This window comes from Chenopodium album, chromosome 7 (genome assembly GCF_948465745.1).
Source record: "Chenopodium album chromosome 7, dcCheAlbu1.1, whole genome shotgun sequence".
Classification (NCBI taxonomy): domain Eukaryota; kingdom Viridiplantae; phylum Streptophyta; class Magnoliopsida; order Caryophyllales; family Amaranthaceae; genus Chenopodium; species Chenopodium album.
The window spans coordinates 20,548,860-20,568,002 of NC_137840.1; positions in this window are offsets into that span (position 1 = coordinate 20,548,860).

Consider the following 19,143-nt stretch of genomic DNA (forward strand, 5'->3'; position numbering starts at 1 on the left):
AGGCAAGTCCAAAGGACGACGTTCCCTTTGCCACACATAGATATTCTGGTAAATAATACGGCAAATCACTCGTTTCTCTCGTTCATGGATGGGTACGCAGGTTACAACCAGATTCTCATGGCAGAAAAAGACATGGAGAAAACAACTTTTATAACACCATGGGGCACTTACTGCTACACGTTAATGCCATTCGGGTTGAAAAACGCAGGTGCTACTTACCAACGTGCAGCAACTGCCTTACTCCTTGACATGATGCATAAAGAAGTCGAGGTATATGTCGACGACATGATTGTAAAATCAAAATACCGTCCAGGCCATCAAATAGCCTTAAAGAAATTTTTCGAAAAGCTAAGAAAATATAATATGAGGCTGAACCCAGCTAAGTGTGCTTTCGGAGTCACCGCAGGCAAGCTTTTGGGTTACGTCATAAGATCTAGAGGAATAGAGATAGACCCAACCAAGATCAAAGCAATCATGTCAATGCCATCGCCCAAGACTGAGAAACAGATTCGAGGATTTATTGGCCGGTTGCAATACATAAGTAGGTTCATATCAAAATTGACGACAATATGTGAACCAATCTTCAAAAAACTCATGAAGAATGTACTAGTAATATGGGATGACGAGTGTCAAAAAGCCATTGAAAAGATCAAAGCATATCTCGCAAACCCTCCCGTATTAGCACCAGCACTTCCTAGAATACCTCTTAGGTTATATTTGACAGTTACCAAAGAGACATTGGGAGCTATGCTAGCACAAGAAGAAGAAGGCAAAGAGAATGCAATCTACTACCTAAGCAAGAAGATGCTCGAGTACGAAGCACGCCATACACCACTCGAGAAGTTGTGCCTCGCCTTGGTGTGGGCCACAACCAAATTAAGACTCGTCTTCGTAGTCTCCTGATTAGATCCATTCAAGTATCTATTCGAGAAATCTACACTCAATGGACGCATATCAAGATGGATAGTCAATCTAGCCCAGTTTGATGTAAGGTTCATGCCACAAAAAGCTATCAAAGGACCCGTGGTGTCAGACTTTCTAGCAGATTTTCCAATACAAGACTCGACGCCAATATAAAATAATGAATTTCGAGATGAAGACTTAATGGTCACTAAAGATGATACTTGGACCTTATACTTCGACGGAGCCTCAAACCAAAAGGGATGTGGCGATGGAGTACTACTAGTATCACCTAAAGAAGAGCATGTTCCAATCTCCATAAAGCTCGATTTCGACGTTACCAACAATGCTTCTGAATATGAAGCATGTATGGTAGGCCTTGAAATAGCTTTCGCATTGGGAGTAAAAAAAGTTAAGGATATTCGGAGATTCTTCTTTGATCATCAATCAAATATCCAAAAGATGGAAAGTAAGGAGCGAAAGTCTAGCCCCTTACCAAACCTATTTGGAAACTCTTACCGATCAGTTAGAGAAGGTTGAATACACATATCTACCTAGGGAAGAAAATCAATTTGCTGATGCCTTGGCAAGACTAGCCTCAATGGTTAGGATTCCCACGGATATCGAGCAAATGCCTCTAACTATAGAAAAAGACAAAAACCAGCATACATTCAGGCTATAGAAAATGTCGAAGTAGTCCAAGGCGAAGAAGAAGAAGAACCGTGGTACACGGACCTACTCAATTATGTCACCAAAGGAGAATACCCTCCTCATGCTGACAAAAGAGAAAAACGAGTATTAAGGCTTTTGGCTTCCCAATATGTACTCATAGACAACGAACTACATAAAAGGGTACCTAAGGGTCGAGCTCTCTTATATGTAGGAAAGAAGGATGCACAAAGAGCAATGAGAATAGTCCATGAAGGAATCTGTGGCACTCATATAAATGGCAAAATGTTAGTCCAAAAGATAATGCGAGAAGGATATTATTGGACTACAATGAATAGGGATTGCCATCAGTACGTAAAAAGATGCCCTAAGTGCCAAATTTATGCCAATTTAAAACATATCCCTCCATCCTTGTTCTACACCTACACATCGCCATGGCCATTCTCTACATGGGGAATTGACATCATTGGCAAAATCACTCCCCCAGGAACAGGAGGCCACGAATATATCCTAGTAGCAATTGATTACTTCACAAAGTGGGTCGAAGCGCAATCATACACTAAACTCACTGCAAAACATGTAGCACTCTTTATCGAGAGAAATATTATTTGTCGATACGGAGTCCCACATGAAATGATAAGTGACAATGGAACACACTTTAAAGCCGAATGTGAAGAATTGCTACAAAAATACGGCATTCAACATCATCATTCTTCCCCTTACATACCTCAAGCGAATGGAGCAGTCGAGGCGGGTAATAAAAACCTAAAGAATATCATTGAGAAAATAACGGAGAATTATAAGGATTGGCCTGACAAACTTCACTTCGCATTGTGGGGTTACCACACGTCAATCCGTACATCAATAGGAAATACGCTATTTTCCTTAGTATATGGAATGGATGTCGTACAACCTGTAGAACTAGAAATACCATCTCTACGCATTGCATTAGAGAGTAAACTCGATGAAGTTGAATGGACTAGGGCAAGATATGAAGAATTAATTCTACTCAATGACAAACGACTAGAAGCTCTACATCACACTCAGTGTTACCAGACTCGTATGGTTAGGCATTTTAATAAGAAGATCAAGACAAGAAACATTAAAGTAGGAGACTTGGTGTTAAAAGCACTAAGGAAAAATGTTTTAGATCCAAGGGGTAAATTTAGACCTGATTGGTCTGGACCCTACGTTGTCAAAACAATCCTGTCAGGAGGTGCAGCAAAACTAACTAATATGGATGGCAATGAATTCTCGAACATGACAAATCTTGACCAACTTAAGAAATAATACCTTTAATTACTTGAGTAGGATACTCAAGAGAGCTACGTTTGGCCTGATTCCTTTAGAAAGGATACGTAGGCAACCCTTTACGGGTGCGGCCACCTTATTTTTCGACATTCTTGCGTCCAAGAATTGATTAAAAATTCGACAGAAGATCCGTGAAATATCGGCGTCACAGAGAAGAACCTGGTGCCAGCCAAGGACCATCAGCGCCAGCCGATGAAATTGGCGCCTGGCGCCAGACTTCCCTGGCAGGCGTCAGTTGCAAATAATCGGCGCCAATTTGCAAATAAATTCTGGGCAAATTTCGGTGTTTTTTCGGAAAATTTTCGACTTCCATACTCGAAGAATTTCTAGAAAATTAATTTTTTGGTTTTCATTACTTTAATAAAATAAATTTAAAGTAAATAATTTAATTAAAACCTGAAATTTCATTAATAAAATAAAATTACATTATTGATGGAATTTAAATAAAGTTGAAATCAATTAACTTTAAATGAAAATTTTAAATTAAGCAATGCTCCTAATCTTTCTTTTTTTTTTCTAGCCCTTTTCCAATTTTTGTCTGCTTCCTCCTCCTCGTTCATAACTTTAGCTAGTAGGCATCCTTTAGAGGACCTACATTCAATCTTAGAGTAGATAGTCTCCCCTTCAGCTAGCACTCCATGCTTCTTTGCCACCCAGGCCTTTTTATCTGTGATGTCAGCTTTCCTTTTCCCTTTATCTTTGGTAGCACTTTTCTTCCTAGGCATTGCAGGTGTTTTGAATTCAACTCTTGCACCTAGGCGTTCCTTGGCAGGAATCACTCTGTCACCTAGACGGCTCTTCACATCAGTTTTACCCTAATCTTTCTTCGAATCCTTCGAAGGCTTCTTCAGCAACCACTTCTTCACATCATTGGGCAAAGAAGGAGGAACCTTTTGAGTAATTACTTCCCATAAAGGTCTAGCACTCCAGTAGACATCAAATCTGTCTACTTCCTGAGAAACAGGGTATTCATAGGGAGGACGAAGATCCCCAAAAGGAATATTCTGAAGCAAGCCGTATTGTCTTTTTACCCTGGAGGGGTAATAATAAGTCATACGAGACAAACTTGGAAGACGACAGAAAGGTTGCTTGTTGACACCAACCATCCTTTCTATTTTCCACCATGGGACGACCCACTTGATAGCAAAATCCACTACTACAAAAAATGGTTTAGAGAACGGTTTAATAGGCTTTTTAGAACGTCTCAGACTGTTCTTCTGCTAAGCGATGTGTAAAGTATAAAGAACGGTTCAAATAGGCGTAATGTATACTCAACTATAGAGAACGGTTGTGTGTAATCACCGACCTCTATTCCTTGCTTAAAATTAGAAAATAATGAAGGAAAAGACAACGGTCATATTACTTAACCGTTTTGTTTTGCTTAACAAAGAGAACGGTTTGATATGCCAACAGTTCTCTATTCCTCCTTTTTTTAATTTAAAAAAAAATCATTTGCGAGATATATTAGGCAGCTAATTGCAAATTGAAAAACTTACTCAAAGTAAATACATAGCAGTCAAATCAAAATACTAACTACCAAAGTACTCAAAACTTATAATTCAAATTGATAATATTTTCATACAACTCAATTGCAAATGAAAAAGGAATAACAAGATATCAAATAAAAATTGTGCTACAAGGATCTCTTTTTCTTTCAATGATGTTGATTGACCGACAACAGATCATAAACTTGTATGCAATACTTGATTTTCTTTATGAATAATCTGCATTAACATGAAAATAACATGTAAATTTCGAATTCACAAGACATGTGTTGCAATTAAAATAATCTCCGACATGACAGAAGTAAACCATCCACCTCCCTACAAAAAATCACTACAGAGTAACAACAATCATACTACTAATGAAAAGAGTCGTACCCTAAGATAATTATTAACTCTAATCTTAGAAAATAAAATTAAAAACTCATGTGAAAATAATCACACCCAACCTTCAATTCCGTAACATCCAAATTGGATGGAAGTAACATAATTTACCAAAAGTTCACCAATCTCCAATTTAATTAACTATACACAAAAGATCAATAACTTCAACACCATCAACCAAACATCAACATCAAAAAAATGCATACTTGGACAAAGGACTGTTAAAATATTCTTCCAAATCGAACAAGAGACAATGAAAAAAGAAAATCAAAGCAAAAGTTATAACTTCAACATTGTGAGAAATATATTTTCAAAATAACATCAAAATTAATATCTAATTAAGAATCAAGAAAAATCAAACAATAAAAATCAAAATCATAAGAATTTGGATACATCGATAATAGCAAGACCTAAAAACTAAATTGAAACTAAATTAAACAAAATAAAAGAGGAATGATTTACCTTGAAATTGGATCTTATTGACTTCGTTTTGTTGATATATCTTTGAAATTGTTCAAAAGGAAAAGCTTATAATTATAAATCGTGGATCGCCATTGTTAAGCATTTCCTAAGGTCGAAGCTTCTCTTCGCTTATTAATGACCAATCAGTTAGGGTCAAATTCATGGAGGAAAGGAACTCTAAATCGGATTTAAGGAGAAGAGAAAAGGAAATCTGTGAGAGAGATGAGAGTGAAAGAATAGAGCGGCTGAAAAATTAAGAGAAAGAAAGAGGATGAAGCATTGGAGTGATAGTCCTGCTAGGGTTAACAATACAATACTTTTTTCCTTTTTTTTTTAAGTTATTCAACGTGAATGTGAAAGTGAAAATAAATTACTCCGTATATTTTTTCCTCCTAATTTAAAAAAAAACAATTAATTAATACAATACAAAACGGTTGTCAAGATGACTGTTCTATATCATATATAATAATTAATTTTTTTTTTTTATTATTTGAGTTAAAAGAAATAGAGAACGGTTAACTATGCTAACCGTTCCATATGTATTAACATACAGAACGCCTCTTATATAAACACGTTCTATATTCTTCTGGAGAACGCCTACCTTTGGTAACCGTTCTATATTTTGCGATCTCTAATCTAGTTTTTTGTGTAGTGATCGCGAGATTCGAAGATCTTTCTCCACCCATGGCGCCCAATTCCAGGGAAGTTTTTCTTCCTCCTCACGAAGCAATTGGGAGTATACTTCTCAATATTGTCCGGAGGGCTAATTAATTCTAGCCTTTTCATTAGCCACATCTGTAAAAAAATTGCAATGCAAATAAATTATTATTACAGTAAAAAAATATATTTTTTGATTTTTGTAATTAAAAATATTATTTTTCTACCTGTAATAAAATTGGAGAACCCCGAAACGGTGCTTTTGGGTTCCTTTTCAGTTCATCAACACTAATCATAGTCTCTCCAACTATCAATGGCATTGGATTTCTCCCTGATTCAATTTGTTCAAGTACGGTGCTTATAATTAATTGACCTTCATTATTTTTACCACTACTAAGAAACATAGACCAATGCAGGGAGCATATACAATGCTTCGAAACACAGAGGACTTTAGCAGGAGAAGCCAGGAACTTCCCTACCCTCCCGGTTTTTTATCAGTCAATTTGGGAAAGAATAAATATGGAATTTATGACTTTCATATCCAAATTGACGGATCATGGGAGAAGAAGACAAAACGTATGGGAATTGGATAGGTATTCACTGATAGTAATAGGGATATGGTCTTTGATGGAGGGGGAAGCTATGGGATTACAGAGAACGCTTTCAGAAGCAAGAGCATGCCTAGGAGCCATTGTGTGGGCTTTAGCCAAAGGTTTCAAGAGAATCACAATCTACACAGACTGTGCAACTTTGGTCACAACATTGAACTCAAACTCAGGAAGGAACATTGATAACCTTTGGACTATGCAGAGTATCAAGAGCAGGGGAGAACAATTCGAAGAGTGCTGCATCAGAAAGGTGGAAAGGCAACAAATCATAAAGGCACATCAAGTAGCTAATTTCTGTAGGGTTAATTTAGTTTCTTTTTCTAATTTATAACTGTGGTTCAGCTATTGTCAAAAAAAAAAAAAAAAATAAAAAAAAAAAACAAAAACAAAAACAAAAACAAAAACAAAAACATACTAAGAAAAAATTGATTAAGCATACAAAATAAGAACGCTCTTCTTCTATATATATGAAAAGATTCAGAAAAAGGTTTATCAAAATAATGGCGTGCAAATTCTTTCAAATTAACTATGTTGCCATCTACTATTTTTGATAAATCCCTTTCTTTTAAATTAAAGAAGCGCTCAAAATCCTTATAATAATATGCATCTACTCTAGAGATTACTATGAGGTCTATTGCAGGAAAGCCTAAAATAGCACCAAATTCTTCTGGCAAAGGACTAATCTCATCATACCCTATTCTAAAGCAATGTGTATCGACATTCCAAAATTCTAGAGAGGTATGTATGAAATCTAAGCCAAGATCTACCCCTTTGATGCCATAAATTCCCCCCAAGTGAAACAAATCTAATTCTTTTCTGTCTCTAGCATTAAGAGATCGACACCATTCATGAGTGTATTGGGTGAAAGTTTTGGTGACTAAAGACATGGTATTATTTTTCTAAGGCAAAGAATTATTTTATTTGCTGGAATTATGAGAAGAGTCGGCTGGGCAGAGGGCTATTTATACACAAATGGCGGGCAATTTTAATCAAAATGAAATACGGAATCAGCGTCAATTGGCGTCAGACTCCGTAATTGGCGCCAGACGCCAGCGCTTGGCGCCACATGCCAAGTGTAGCACCTGGCGCGCTTGCTTAAATTGAGTTTTTATCTTAAACTCGAGTCGGCTAATGACTTTACGGCTCCGTTTATCTTTTCTAAACATCTTTTTTATCCTTTTTTAATTAACTAAAATAGCTACTATATTAATTATATTTTTTTTTTTTGGACTTTATTTAGATTAATTTCCAAGTTTTTTTTTTTTTTATACACCCGACATTTTATTTGATTTTTTCCCTTTTTATTTTTTCTTTTTGGGGGAGAGAGTCGGATACCCTCCATCAATAATAAAGATGATGGAATTTTTGCGCAAAATTGTTTGTCACACTTCTCTTGCACACACAAACATACACATAATAATAGCAAACAAAATAAACTCATAATAGCATAAATATAAAAAAATATGTCTAAAAAATAGTGAGTCTAAGGCAAAGTTCTATAAAAAGTCAAAATAAAAATCACAGGAACAAACTACGACGCCGGAGGACGTATACCCATCATATCGTAAAATTGCGCCGTACGAGGAGTCACCTTCCACCAGCTCCAGCTCCAGCTCCAGTCTCCGCAGGAGGAGGAAAACTCAATGTATGTCCACTCCACCCAGGATCAACCTTAGGCTGAGGCTGCAGAGGCTGCTGCGATGACGAGCCTACCTCGTACATCCCACAACCTTTGAAAGCCGAGATAGCCTCTCCCTCGCCAACCGGTGCAGCATGAGCACCCTTAGAAGAAGATCCCGAGCCCTCTGCAACGTCAGCACGAGCAGCCTCAGAGCGACCGCCTCTACCGCCTGACATAGTACGACGACGTCTCGAGCTAGACCTCTCCGGATCCCTCCGCACCTCAAGTCTCGTGCGGGTATGAGAAGCAATAGGCTGGCCCTATAGAAAGAATGAAATCAGAAACAAGGCAAAATCGAAGCGGTAATGCAAAAAATATATAAAGAAAGACTACCTCTCGGATGACGTCATCCCAACGGCAGGTGGCCGCATTCCTCATCCGGACGAGCTGGCTCCAGAAGGCATCTATGCACCATGCCATCGCCGAAACTACCTCGTGCGGGAACTGTCAAAGAAATAAGTCAGTAAATATGCATAATATATATGGACAAAAATTGCAAATAAACAAAGCTTACTCGAGTCTGGTGGCGAGGAATCGACCGCTCTACAAAGCGCTCGCCCTCGGGGGCCAGAGTAATCATCTCCTCAATCGGCCCATATGTCCCCTGGTAATGGATGGACATGCGGGGTGGCACGAACTCAGTAGCATCGTCCTGACAAAGCAAAAAAGTCAGTAAAACATTACTTGGGGGCTACTTAATGGAAAGTAAAAGCTGAAAAATTTACCCTCACATCCGCAGCCGGTACGGGGGCTGGAGCTAACAGCGGCAGTAGCTCCTCAGCATAGCACCGCCTAGGGATCGCATAGGACCGCCAAGGGATACCAGCTCCCTCGGACATGCTCAACAACTGCGCGTCGTCGAACATATGACGTGGTGGAGGAGCAGGAACGACGAAGACATCAGAGGAATGTTGTCTTGCAACCCTCTCTTCTAAGTACGCGATCGCCCCATAAGTCCCCAGGAAATAGCGACGCTCAGCAGAATACTGTGCGGCTAACCCAAGGACTGTCCAGCCGCCCCACGACCGGTACACCACCTTAGGCCCCTACAAAAAAATCAATAAGGCGAGAGTATACCTAAAGCGTCGCAAAAAAGCAAACAAATAAAAAAAAAGTCATACCGCAATAATCCAGCTCCGGACATGTGTAGTAGACATATCCACATGGCGGCCGCCCTAAGAAGCGCTCGTAGAACCAGATCTACAAGGAGTTAAAATTATGAGTAAATGCTAGCTAAAATGTAGAGCTGAACTTTATAGGGAATAATGTTTACCTCTACGACATTCCTAAAGACACACAAAACAACATTCATCCCAAAGGACCAGTGTCGACACGAGTCTCTCAGTGCACGAATGAAGTCAGCGTAGGCTAAGCTGGCCCAGTCATAAGTCCCGATCCGGTGAAGATTGCGGACAGCAGGAAAGTAGTAAAGCAACGCTCTACTACCCTTGTCAGGAGAGAACGTCCCTGACAACAACATCAGTGCAAAGATGCGCACCCGTTGCTCTCGGGTGGTCGCATCGTCATCAAAAGGCGCTGCTAGCGTCGAGCGGCGAATTCCCCTAGCACTAAACTGAGTTGTCTCGACCTCAGCTCGGGCTCGAATAGTGATCGGCCCCAACAGCTCCTCGACCTCCGCAGAAAAGACGTCGATTCCACTGTCGAACGGCAGTGGCTGAGAGTTGAACTCCAGTCCTGTAATGAGACTAAAGTTCGTAGGGGTGACCATCATCTCGCCCCAGTGGAAGTGGAAAGTGTTGGTGGTGTCCCAGAAGAACTCCACCAAAGCGCTCACTATATCGTGACCCCCACTAGAGGCAACCATAGCCTCGGAGGTCTTAAACAGGGTAGCCAGTCCGCAAAACTCCCATAGAAGTCTCGTCTCAAGATCCCTGGCGATGTACATCTTGTACAAATCGCCCAAACCATCACAGCCGGAACCGTGATAGCGCGTTCTCCCAACCGTGATGCCCCGTATCACCCTCTCATAAATGTGGTGGATGGGGGCGAAGAACAGGGTCCGCTCATCCCACTCGGGGAGTCGACCAAGCGAAGTAGAAGGTGTGACGTCGTCCTCTATGGGCTCATGCTCCCGTCGGGTGTTTCGAGACCGTGAACCCGAACCTCGCTGTCTAGCCATACTACATTGTGCAAAATCATCATAAATTAAGGTTCTATAGTACCTAAGGTTCGCCTAGCCGCATGATACTATGTTCGCAAAAAACAGAGTACATAGTACTAAAATAGAGCACAAATTCAAATTGATCATAACGGCATTTTTCAAGCAATAACACAGTTTTTTGCAATACTATAGTAATTATTGTGACAAATTGGACAAGAATTGCTAGCAAAAACATCAAGAACAAGTCACATTGTTCTTCACGACCTTATGAGGTCCAACAATGGCAAATTGCTCATTTCTTCACCAAATTGAGTCAAACAAGTCTCAAATTACTCCCAAGGCAATATATAAACATAATCAAGCAATTTCAAGGCATAAAATTTGATAAACCAAGTGAATTGAGCATTTTTAATTTCGAATTTACATGAAATTCGTGAATAAACATGTCAAAAATTCATAAAAACTGATTTGAGTTTGAAGAAAACGTACATAGATTGGGAAAATAGATCAAAAGATCTTTAATTTGCAACGAATTTGAGTGAATTCGGTTGAGAAACGAGCAAGAACGAAGCAAATGAAATTTTCTGGTTTTTTCGAGTGAAATCGCGAAGAGCAAAGCAACAAATGAAGAAGAAAGGGGTATTTAAGGACATCCCCGTGCTAGCGCCAAGCCCTAGGCATTGGCGTCAAAAATTAGGCTTGGCACCTGGCGCTAAGGCTGATTGTGTGGCGCTGATGGCTTTTCAGCTGCGCCAAAACACCCAGCCACTTGGTGAGGTTGTTTTACCTTTTTGCAACATATTTTGGGTTCCTTGTACGCCAGTTGGCCCCTCTAAGCAGTTTGACATGATTTTTAGTAATCGGCTTGATAAAGTGATCGACCTGATGAAAGATCGTCTTACTTAGGTTAAAGCGCCTAAGCATTGGCTCATTAGCAAAAAAAAGCATCGACATACAAGATCAAAAGCAAAAAAGCACCAATACCGACGTACAGGTTCGAAGCAACGGAAGCGCCTGCGTACAGGCATAGCGGAAGCAAAGTTCAGGAAAACTTTTAAGGATCGACCGATGGAGGTCTTTGGTAATTTCCTTTGGAAAATTATCGCATCAAATGAGGATGGCTTCAAGCGAGGATATCTTCGACGACATTCCCTAGCTTGTGGAAGGTTGTCAAAAAAGAAGAAGCAACTAAAGGTGATTTCAAGAGAAATAATCTTCGATATTATTCCCTTGGACGTGGAATATTGTCAAAGTGGAGCAGGATCGTTTCAGGCGAAGCAATATTCTAAATTGAAAGCAGTTACAGGCTTAGCGGTTTTCAAGCAGAATGGCGTTCTCTAGCTTGCAGGAGGTCATCAAAACAATCGGTTACTTTCAGAGACGTTTGCTCGACGGTGCAAGATACGCGTTTCTTAACTCTTTTATCTATTTAACTTACGCTAGTATGCAGGTATCGGCGTTACAAGAGTGATTTAGGATCGCAGAACGTTCTGAATCATTCTCCGTCCCTATCGATACTTTGACTTTTGTTTTCAAAACTTGCGTTTCTCTGAACTCAATCAAAGTGGGGGCTTCTGTACACACCCATTTGTGTCTCCCCAAAACCAAACCTGGTGATGAGTACCTTCCACATTGAATCATAATCGAATGAAGCGAAAGTGTGGAAAGTTTAGTGTTGCGGATAGTTTTAATTTCTTTTCTCTTCTCTCTGTTTTTGAAAACTTATTTTCAGAAAACATCCAATCAAGTTTGGTTGGTCCATGATATGGGTCCAATAGTAGTGTAGTTGGATGGGGCTTGCGAAGACCTTTCCAACGATATATTATAAGCCCAATTCCGATGAATATTGAGGAAGTTATAGCTAATTTACTAAACTGGGCCCGGTTTAAACCTTATATGCAGCCCAATGATCTAGGGGAGGGCCTAACATGATTTATCATTCCTAATGCAATTAGGAATGGTTTAAGTCTTCTAGATTCTTCTAGAAGGTTCTTCTCATTCCTAATTCAATTAGCATTGATAAATTGACTTTTGTTCACTTTTTAGAGTTTTAATTAAAATCAAATAGCATTTTCGAGGAAAATATATGATTTTATCCTCTAGTACGGCAAACTTATCTGATTTTCGAAAACGCGTTAAAAACAAGCTTGGCGCCTGACTCCAGGCATTGGCGCCTGACGCTAGTGTTGGTGCCTGGCGCTAGTTAGCCAGGGTTAGCGCCAGCTCTGTTTTTCGTGCGCCATACTCGGTTTTGTTTATTTTATCTTTTTGGCTGATTTTCTCTATAAATAACGTATTAAAAACTCTGTTTTCATTCACCAGTTCTCATCAACAGTCAGTTTTAATTAACATTCACCTACAATCAGTTTTCATTCAATTAATTCTCTCATTCTCTTCTTTAATCATTCACCATCTCTCTCTTTTCTAAAATTGCTTTTTTAAATACAAAATTCCGCATTCGCAAGATCTAGAAACACCTAGCCATATTCGAAGTTGCCTTCACCCTAGACGTGAAAGGTTTAATTTCTGAGTGTTTGGTCCCAAATCTCTCTTTCAATTATTTAGTTTAATTGTTTTTATTATTATTTTTCTTGAAGTTACTAACGTGTGTATTTTGTTATTAGAAAGAGGTACGAGTGTAGACACCTAAAAATGTCTCCCCAAAACCAAGCCCGATGATAAATAACCTTACGCCGCCACTGTTGGTCGGGTTTAGTATTTAATCCCGAGAGTGCTTAAAAAATCGTATTTTATTAAATTCATATATTTGAAAGGTCCATGGATCAGTCTTGGTGTTTGGTAATAGCATAGTTTTAATTTGTTAATTAATTTTAAGCCCAAACCTTTTTTTTATTTTATTATTATTTTATTATTTTTGGCCCAAATATTTTATTTATTATTTTCTCATTTTAGCCCGAATATTAAGAGTCAGAAAAAAGCCCGTAATTATCAATCGGCACTCAAAAAGCCGAAAGAAATTAGGGTTAAAAAATGAATTTAGACGGAAAAGTGGACTGGAGTTGACCGTGTCACGTTCAGGCTTGACCGTGTCACGGGAACACTTCCCGTCTGACGGTGGGACTTCCCGTGACACGGGAGGTCTGCCGTGACACGGGAAGCTCCGCGTCCTTTCCGCGTAAACCCTTAACGCGTTTTCCGATCCGTTTTCTGAAAATTTCCCGCGACACTCCAAAGACTGACCGTGTCACGGGAACTTGTACCGTCTGACGGTACAGTCTAACCGTGTCACGGTACACTCTGATCGTGTCACGGGATATTTTTTAGGGTTTTTTATCATTTTAGGGTTCCGTGTGCTCTCTCAGCACATTTCCCTATAAATACCCCCTCATTTCTGATGAACGGGGGCAACCATAATTCGATTATTCTTATTCTTCTCTCTTCTATGCTCTTAACCTAAACACTAGCCTACCCTCTTCACTTCAAAATTCCCTCTTCAAGCACTCAAAGGAGTCCATATTTTACTCGAGGTTCTATCCTTAAACCAAGGCGTGAAAGGTAGAATCGTTTGAGGGTTTGGCCCCAAAATTAATCTTGTTTTTATTTAATTTAATTTAATTTTTGTTTTATTATTTCCTTGAAGTTACTGACTCGTTTTATTATTTTGTAGTTGCAAGCAAACAGATTTAAAGTAAGAGTTATGCTCTTTTTATTATTATTTTTCTAACGATTTTTCTGTTGTTAGAATTATGATTAAATTGGTTCTTTTTATGTTTGTATTAATTCTATTATCTATTTTGATCACAATATTGCATGTTAAAGGGAATATGTAATTGAAAATCACGACTAATAAGATAATTTGGACAACCGGTTTAGGTTCCTTTATAATCTTGTTGTTTAATCAAGTGATCACCAAATATTTAGAATTATATGTGCATTAATTTTGAACCAACTTAGTTAAATAATAGTTTGGAGCGAATTGAATTATTGTTTGTATGCCTTTGAGATCACAGGAATGTTTTTCACTATAAGAATCGAGTAGAGGCCAATACGGGCGAATGTGACTCCATGACTCACTTCGTACCATCATCCCCGATCCTCCTTTCGTGGTTCCGAACCATATGGAGTTAGTAATCTCATGGATTATGAATGGGGTGTAACCTTCACGGGTCAATCGTTCCCTTCGTTGTCCCTTTATCGTGGTTGCCTTTTATGATCCGTGAACGGTTTACAAGTTCCTAAAAAAACTTGTTGGCGGCTCCCTACTTTATTTGTCCCTAATCGTAATGTCAATTCCCACTTCCTATGAGTGCCAAGCATATTCACAACATGCTTTTTAACGTAGGCGCACTTCGAACGACGCCTACAATTTGGCGACTCCACTGGGGAGGATTCTTAATTATTTATCGATTTGAGTGATCGGTATTTAATTAAGATGAGTGGATGAGACTTGAAAGATTCTTGAAAAAATATTCGTGTGATTAATTTGGCAGTTTTGCATCTGCATAGACGTTTTAACGTCACATTCAGGCCTGTCCCGTAGGAAAAATTGGATAACTTGATTGCGCGCAAAAGCAAATAGGGCACCAGTCAGATTTTCTGACTGCCGTGTCACGGTACAGTGTACCGTCTGACGGTAGACTGTACCGTGACACGGGAATTTCTGCCGTGTTACGGCAGTCCTAAAATTTGTCTGGTGACCTATTTTCTTTTTCCACAGTCGACTTCCTTCGATTTTTCTGAAAAAACGTATGTGTTCTACATGCGTCTTAGCCCCGGGGAATTTAAGCTCTATCAACCCAAAAACGCTCATGGCAATAAGGGTTCATTCGAGTTATTAAATCCACCAAAACCATGGAGTCGAGTTCGATTTCATCACGAACTCGCGGAGCCGCCCGTTGGCATACACCCTCAAGGGAGGCTGCCTTGCTAACGCGTCCAAACTCTTAACCATGGTACCCTTTTGACACCCAAAGCTTCACCAATAGTTGAACATAGACCTCGACTTTAGGTTGCGAACTTTTTTTACATCATCGTGCCTACATGCTATGTGTTTGTTCGGTGCTAACCCTAATGTGTTTGCTTTTTTGTTTGACCCATGACCGAGGGTATTTTCTCACATAGTAATTAGTACGGACTTAAAATCGATTAAAATAAAAAAAAAATCACAAAACTGACCTGGAACTGTGCACCGTGTCACGGCATTTTCTGCCGTGTCACGGTGAACAGTGCCGTGACATGGTAAAAACTACCGTCTGACGGTTAGTCTTAACCGTGTCACGCCAGTCTGCACCGTTACACGGTGCCCAGGAAAGTGTCCCGTCAGTCTTTTTTCTTGATTTTGTGTCCGGTATTAAGTCGTGTCTAGTTATATGGTCAAAACACGCGCCTATAACCTCACCTAATCACCTACATGTTATGTCCACACACTTTTCTTTTTAGTCGTACATCACTTTTGACCGTATTTTAGGGAAGTCTCGTTTTTTGTGTCGTTTTTTTTTTCGGAGTAAGTCGGATGGTATCCTCCCATGTTTTTTTTTATTTATTAAAAAATAATAAGTAGAACTTCGCTTTTTTTCTTTTTTTTTTCTCTTTTTTTAATCCGGATGGGTTAAGGTTAAGTGTGGTCATTAAAAGGTGCATTTGTTTCGGTGTCACAGCGCTTGGGCAAGAAGCAAGGATAGATTATTACGGTGCGAGTCCATACCTGAACAACCTCTCGTACTAAAGAGGCGTACAAGGAAACCACCTCAGTCATCTCCACAAGATCCGTCTCCAGTCTACTTTCAACCAATGGACACTAAGGAAGACATCGAGAACCTCAATAGGACAATCGAAAGGTTGACTGACATGATGCAGACACTCACTACTAGAGTCAGCACTGTAGAGCAAGACAAGCAAAACAGTGTTACTGCTGCTGCGATGGACAAGATCAAGGAACAGATGAGTAAGATTTCAGAAGAGTTCACTTATGTGGAACAGCCTGTCACTTCCTCGTCCATAAGAGAGAAACTCCCTGAAAAATTTTCAACTGCTGATATTCCCAAGTTCAAGCCTACTGATAACCCGTTGTTCCATTTGAAGGCTTTTTCTGCAACCATGGCTCTTAAGGGAGTAGATGTGACACTCTTCCCTACGGTGTTTCCTCTTTCCTTAGAGCATGCCTGTCAACAGTGGTTCTATTCCCTAGAATCCAAGCATGTCGCGACCTGGGAAGATGTTGCTGAAAGCTTTATGAACCGATACAAGTGCAACATTCAGGCCAAGACTTCTGAACGTGAACTCTCCATTCTCAAACAGAAAGAGAATGAAGGCTTCACTACTTACCTAAGTAGGTGGAGAGAAACAGCTGCACTTCTGGTAGACCCTCCCAAGGAGAAGGAAATGGTTCGCTTGTTCATTTCCAATCTGACGCATAAATACAAGCAACACTTGAAGTTTATGCCTTTAAGTACCTTTGAAGCTGTATACGATATTGGAATCAATATCGAAGATGAACTTATGAAGTCTGTTGGTAACAACAATAACAGCAGCACTTGGAAAAACAAGAAGAATGACACTCCTTCTTCTTCGTCTTCTAAGCCCAATAATGGTACCAACAACATCGACATTAGTGATGTGCTGGCCCTTAATACTCCTCCTCAAAAATTCCAAAGGCAAAGGAGGATTTATACGCCTTTTGGGAATGACTTATGATGCTGCTTATGACCGTCTTCATAGTAAGGGATTGATTATGCCAATTGGACCATTCCTAGAACCTCGACCTGAGAACAGGACCGCTAGTTATGACCCCATTGCTTATTGCAAGTATCATCAAGGCAAGGGTCATAACACTGAGAAGTGTTGGAGGCTGAAAGACGCAATCCAAGACCTGATAGATGCTAACCAACTTCCTGTCCCTCCGGGGGGCAAGAAGCCTAACATTCAAACAGGTCCTCTTTCTGATGCTCTGGCTATCATGGGAGATGAAGTCTCCTTTTATCCGTCAATACTCATTCAACATGTGAATGAACCTCTGCCAGAAGTTGTATTTATCTCAAACACTGAAGAAGTGAATGGGATTTGGGATAGTGATGATGAAGATATCTATCTCAAAGATATAGCCTGTTCGTCTCTCGGCACTAGTGAAGATGTTTGGGGGGACCTTGAGGTCAAGGTTCTCACTAGAAGTGGACGGTTGCAACAACCTAACCCACCTCCACCTCCACCACAATCAGATCCGATAGTTGATCCCATCGACCCTGTGAATAGCGATGTGGTCAAACAGCTACAAAAAACCAAGGTGGAGATGAATGTATGGAATCTTTTGGCCACTTCCCACGAGCATCGAAAGGCTGTAATGAATGCTCTGGTGAAGATAGGAGTCGATGACGACATGACTCCCCAAGGACTGGTCAACTTCCTCACTACTGAGCTGCCGAGTACCAGTAATCTGATTTCCTTTTCTGATAAGGATCTACCCCCGGAAGGGGATCAACATAATAAGGCCTTACACCTCACTGTGGTGTGTAGGCAGATGAATGTTCCTATGAGCCTGGTTGATAATGGCTCTGCAATCAATGTGTGCCCACTCCGTACTGCAAAGAAGTTGGGTATAAAGAATGAAGAGTTGACTCCCTCCACTCAGGGGATTCGCGCTTACGATAATACTCGCCGTCAAGCCGTGGGTACTATCATACTAAATATAACCACCGGGACCGTTGAGCGTCGCACCAAGTTTCAGGTGGTGGATATCAAGGCCTCTTTCAATCTGCTGTTAGGACGCCCTTGGCTTCATGAGCTAAAGGCGATTCCCTTCTCGCTCCACCAGAAAGTGAAAGCCATAGTGGGAGGGATTCCGATTACTATCGATGCTTCTCCTATGCGCATTCAAGTTATTGATACCCCAATCGTCCATGTTGAACACGACGAGGAAGATGAAGATCTGTGGGGTTTTTCTTTAGATGATGTTCTTGCGATCGAAGAAGAGGAAAAGTGTCATCTCGACTTTGATCCTTATTCAAACACTAATATCAACGCCATTCTAAAGAAGCAAGGTCACTTTCCTGGAATGACCCTTGGGCTCAAGAAGAAAATGGCTAAATCTTGGGGCCATCCTGGCGCAATCAAGAAGGATACTTTTGGCTTAGGATTCGAACCAACAAAGGAAGACTTGAAACGGGCCGCCTTGAAATTGAAGGCTCGCAACAATGCTCGAATCACGAAGACAGAAATGGCCATGGATCCATATCCGTTCACTCTCAACGACCAGTACATCAAAGAAGGGGAAGACTTCCCATGCTATGAATTCCCCGAGCCATTTGTCCATGATGGGATCCGTAAACCAGGATTCGAAGTATTCCTCGATTGTGACTTCCTCGATGAAGAACTCTCCACAGTCGAGAAGTCAGCCAACCTGAACTCTGATGATCTGGGAATTAATCTTCTTTTTGGAATGGAGAAAAATGAATCCAAGCCGGTCTGCAATGATAACTCTGAGCTCGTTCAAGCGGTCATAGCAAACAAGGAGTTTGACCCCTCCGAGTTAATCGTCCAAGCTGACAACATTTCAAGGGGATGGCGCAAGACATTGAGGATCACTACGCCAAGTGGAGAGAAGTTGGAAATAACCGCTGGCGAGGATCCTATGTTTGATGAGTCTGAATCATCTGGGTCCGAGTCCGAGTCTGAGTCTAAGTCTGTAGATGAGTCCTTAGAGTTTGAGGCCGACCCTCTTTCTGCTATAGAATTCAGCCCTGAGTCTCTTGTTGAGCCTTATCTTTCTAGTTCTAATAATTCTGGTGAGGTCGCAGCTGACCTTGCCTCTCTTGATGTTTTAGCCAGTGAATTCAATAAAATGAATACCTTTGCTTACGATGTGTGTCATTTCCCTAGCCCTGATCAATATTG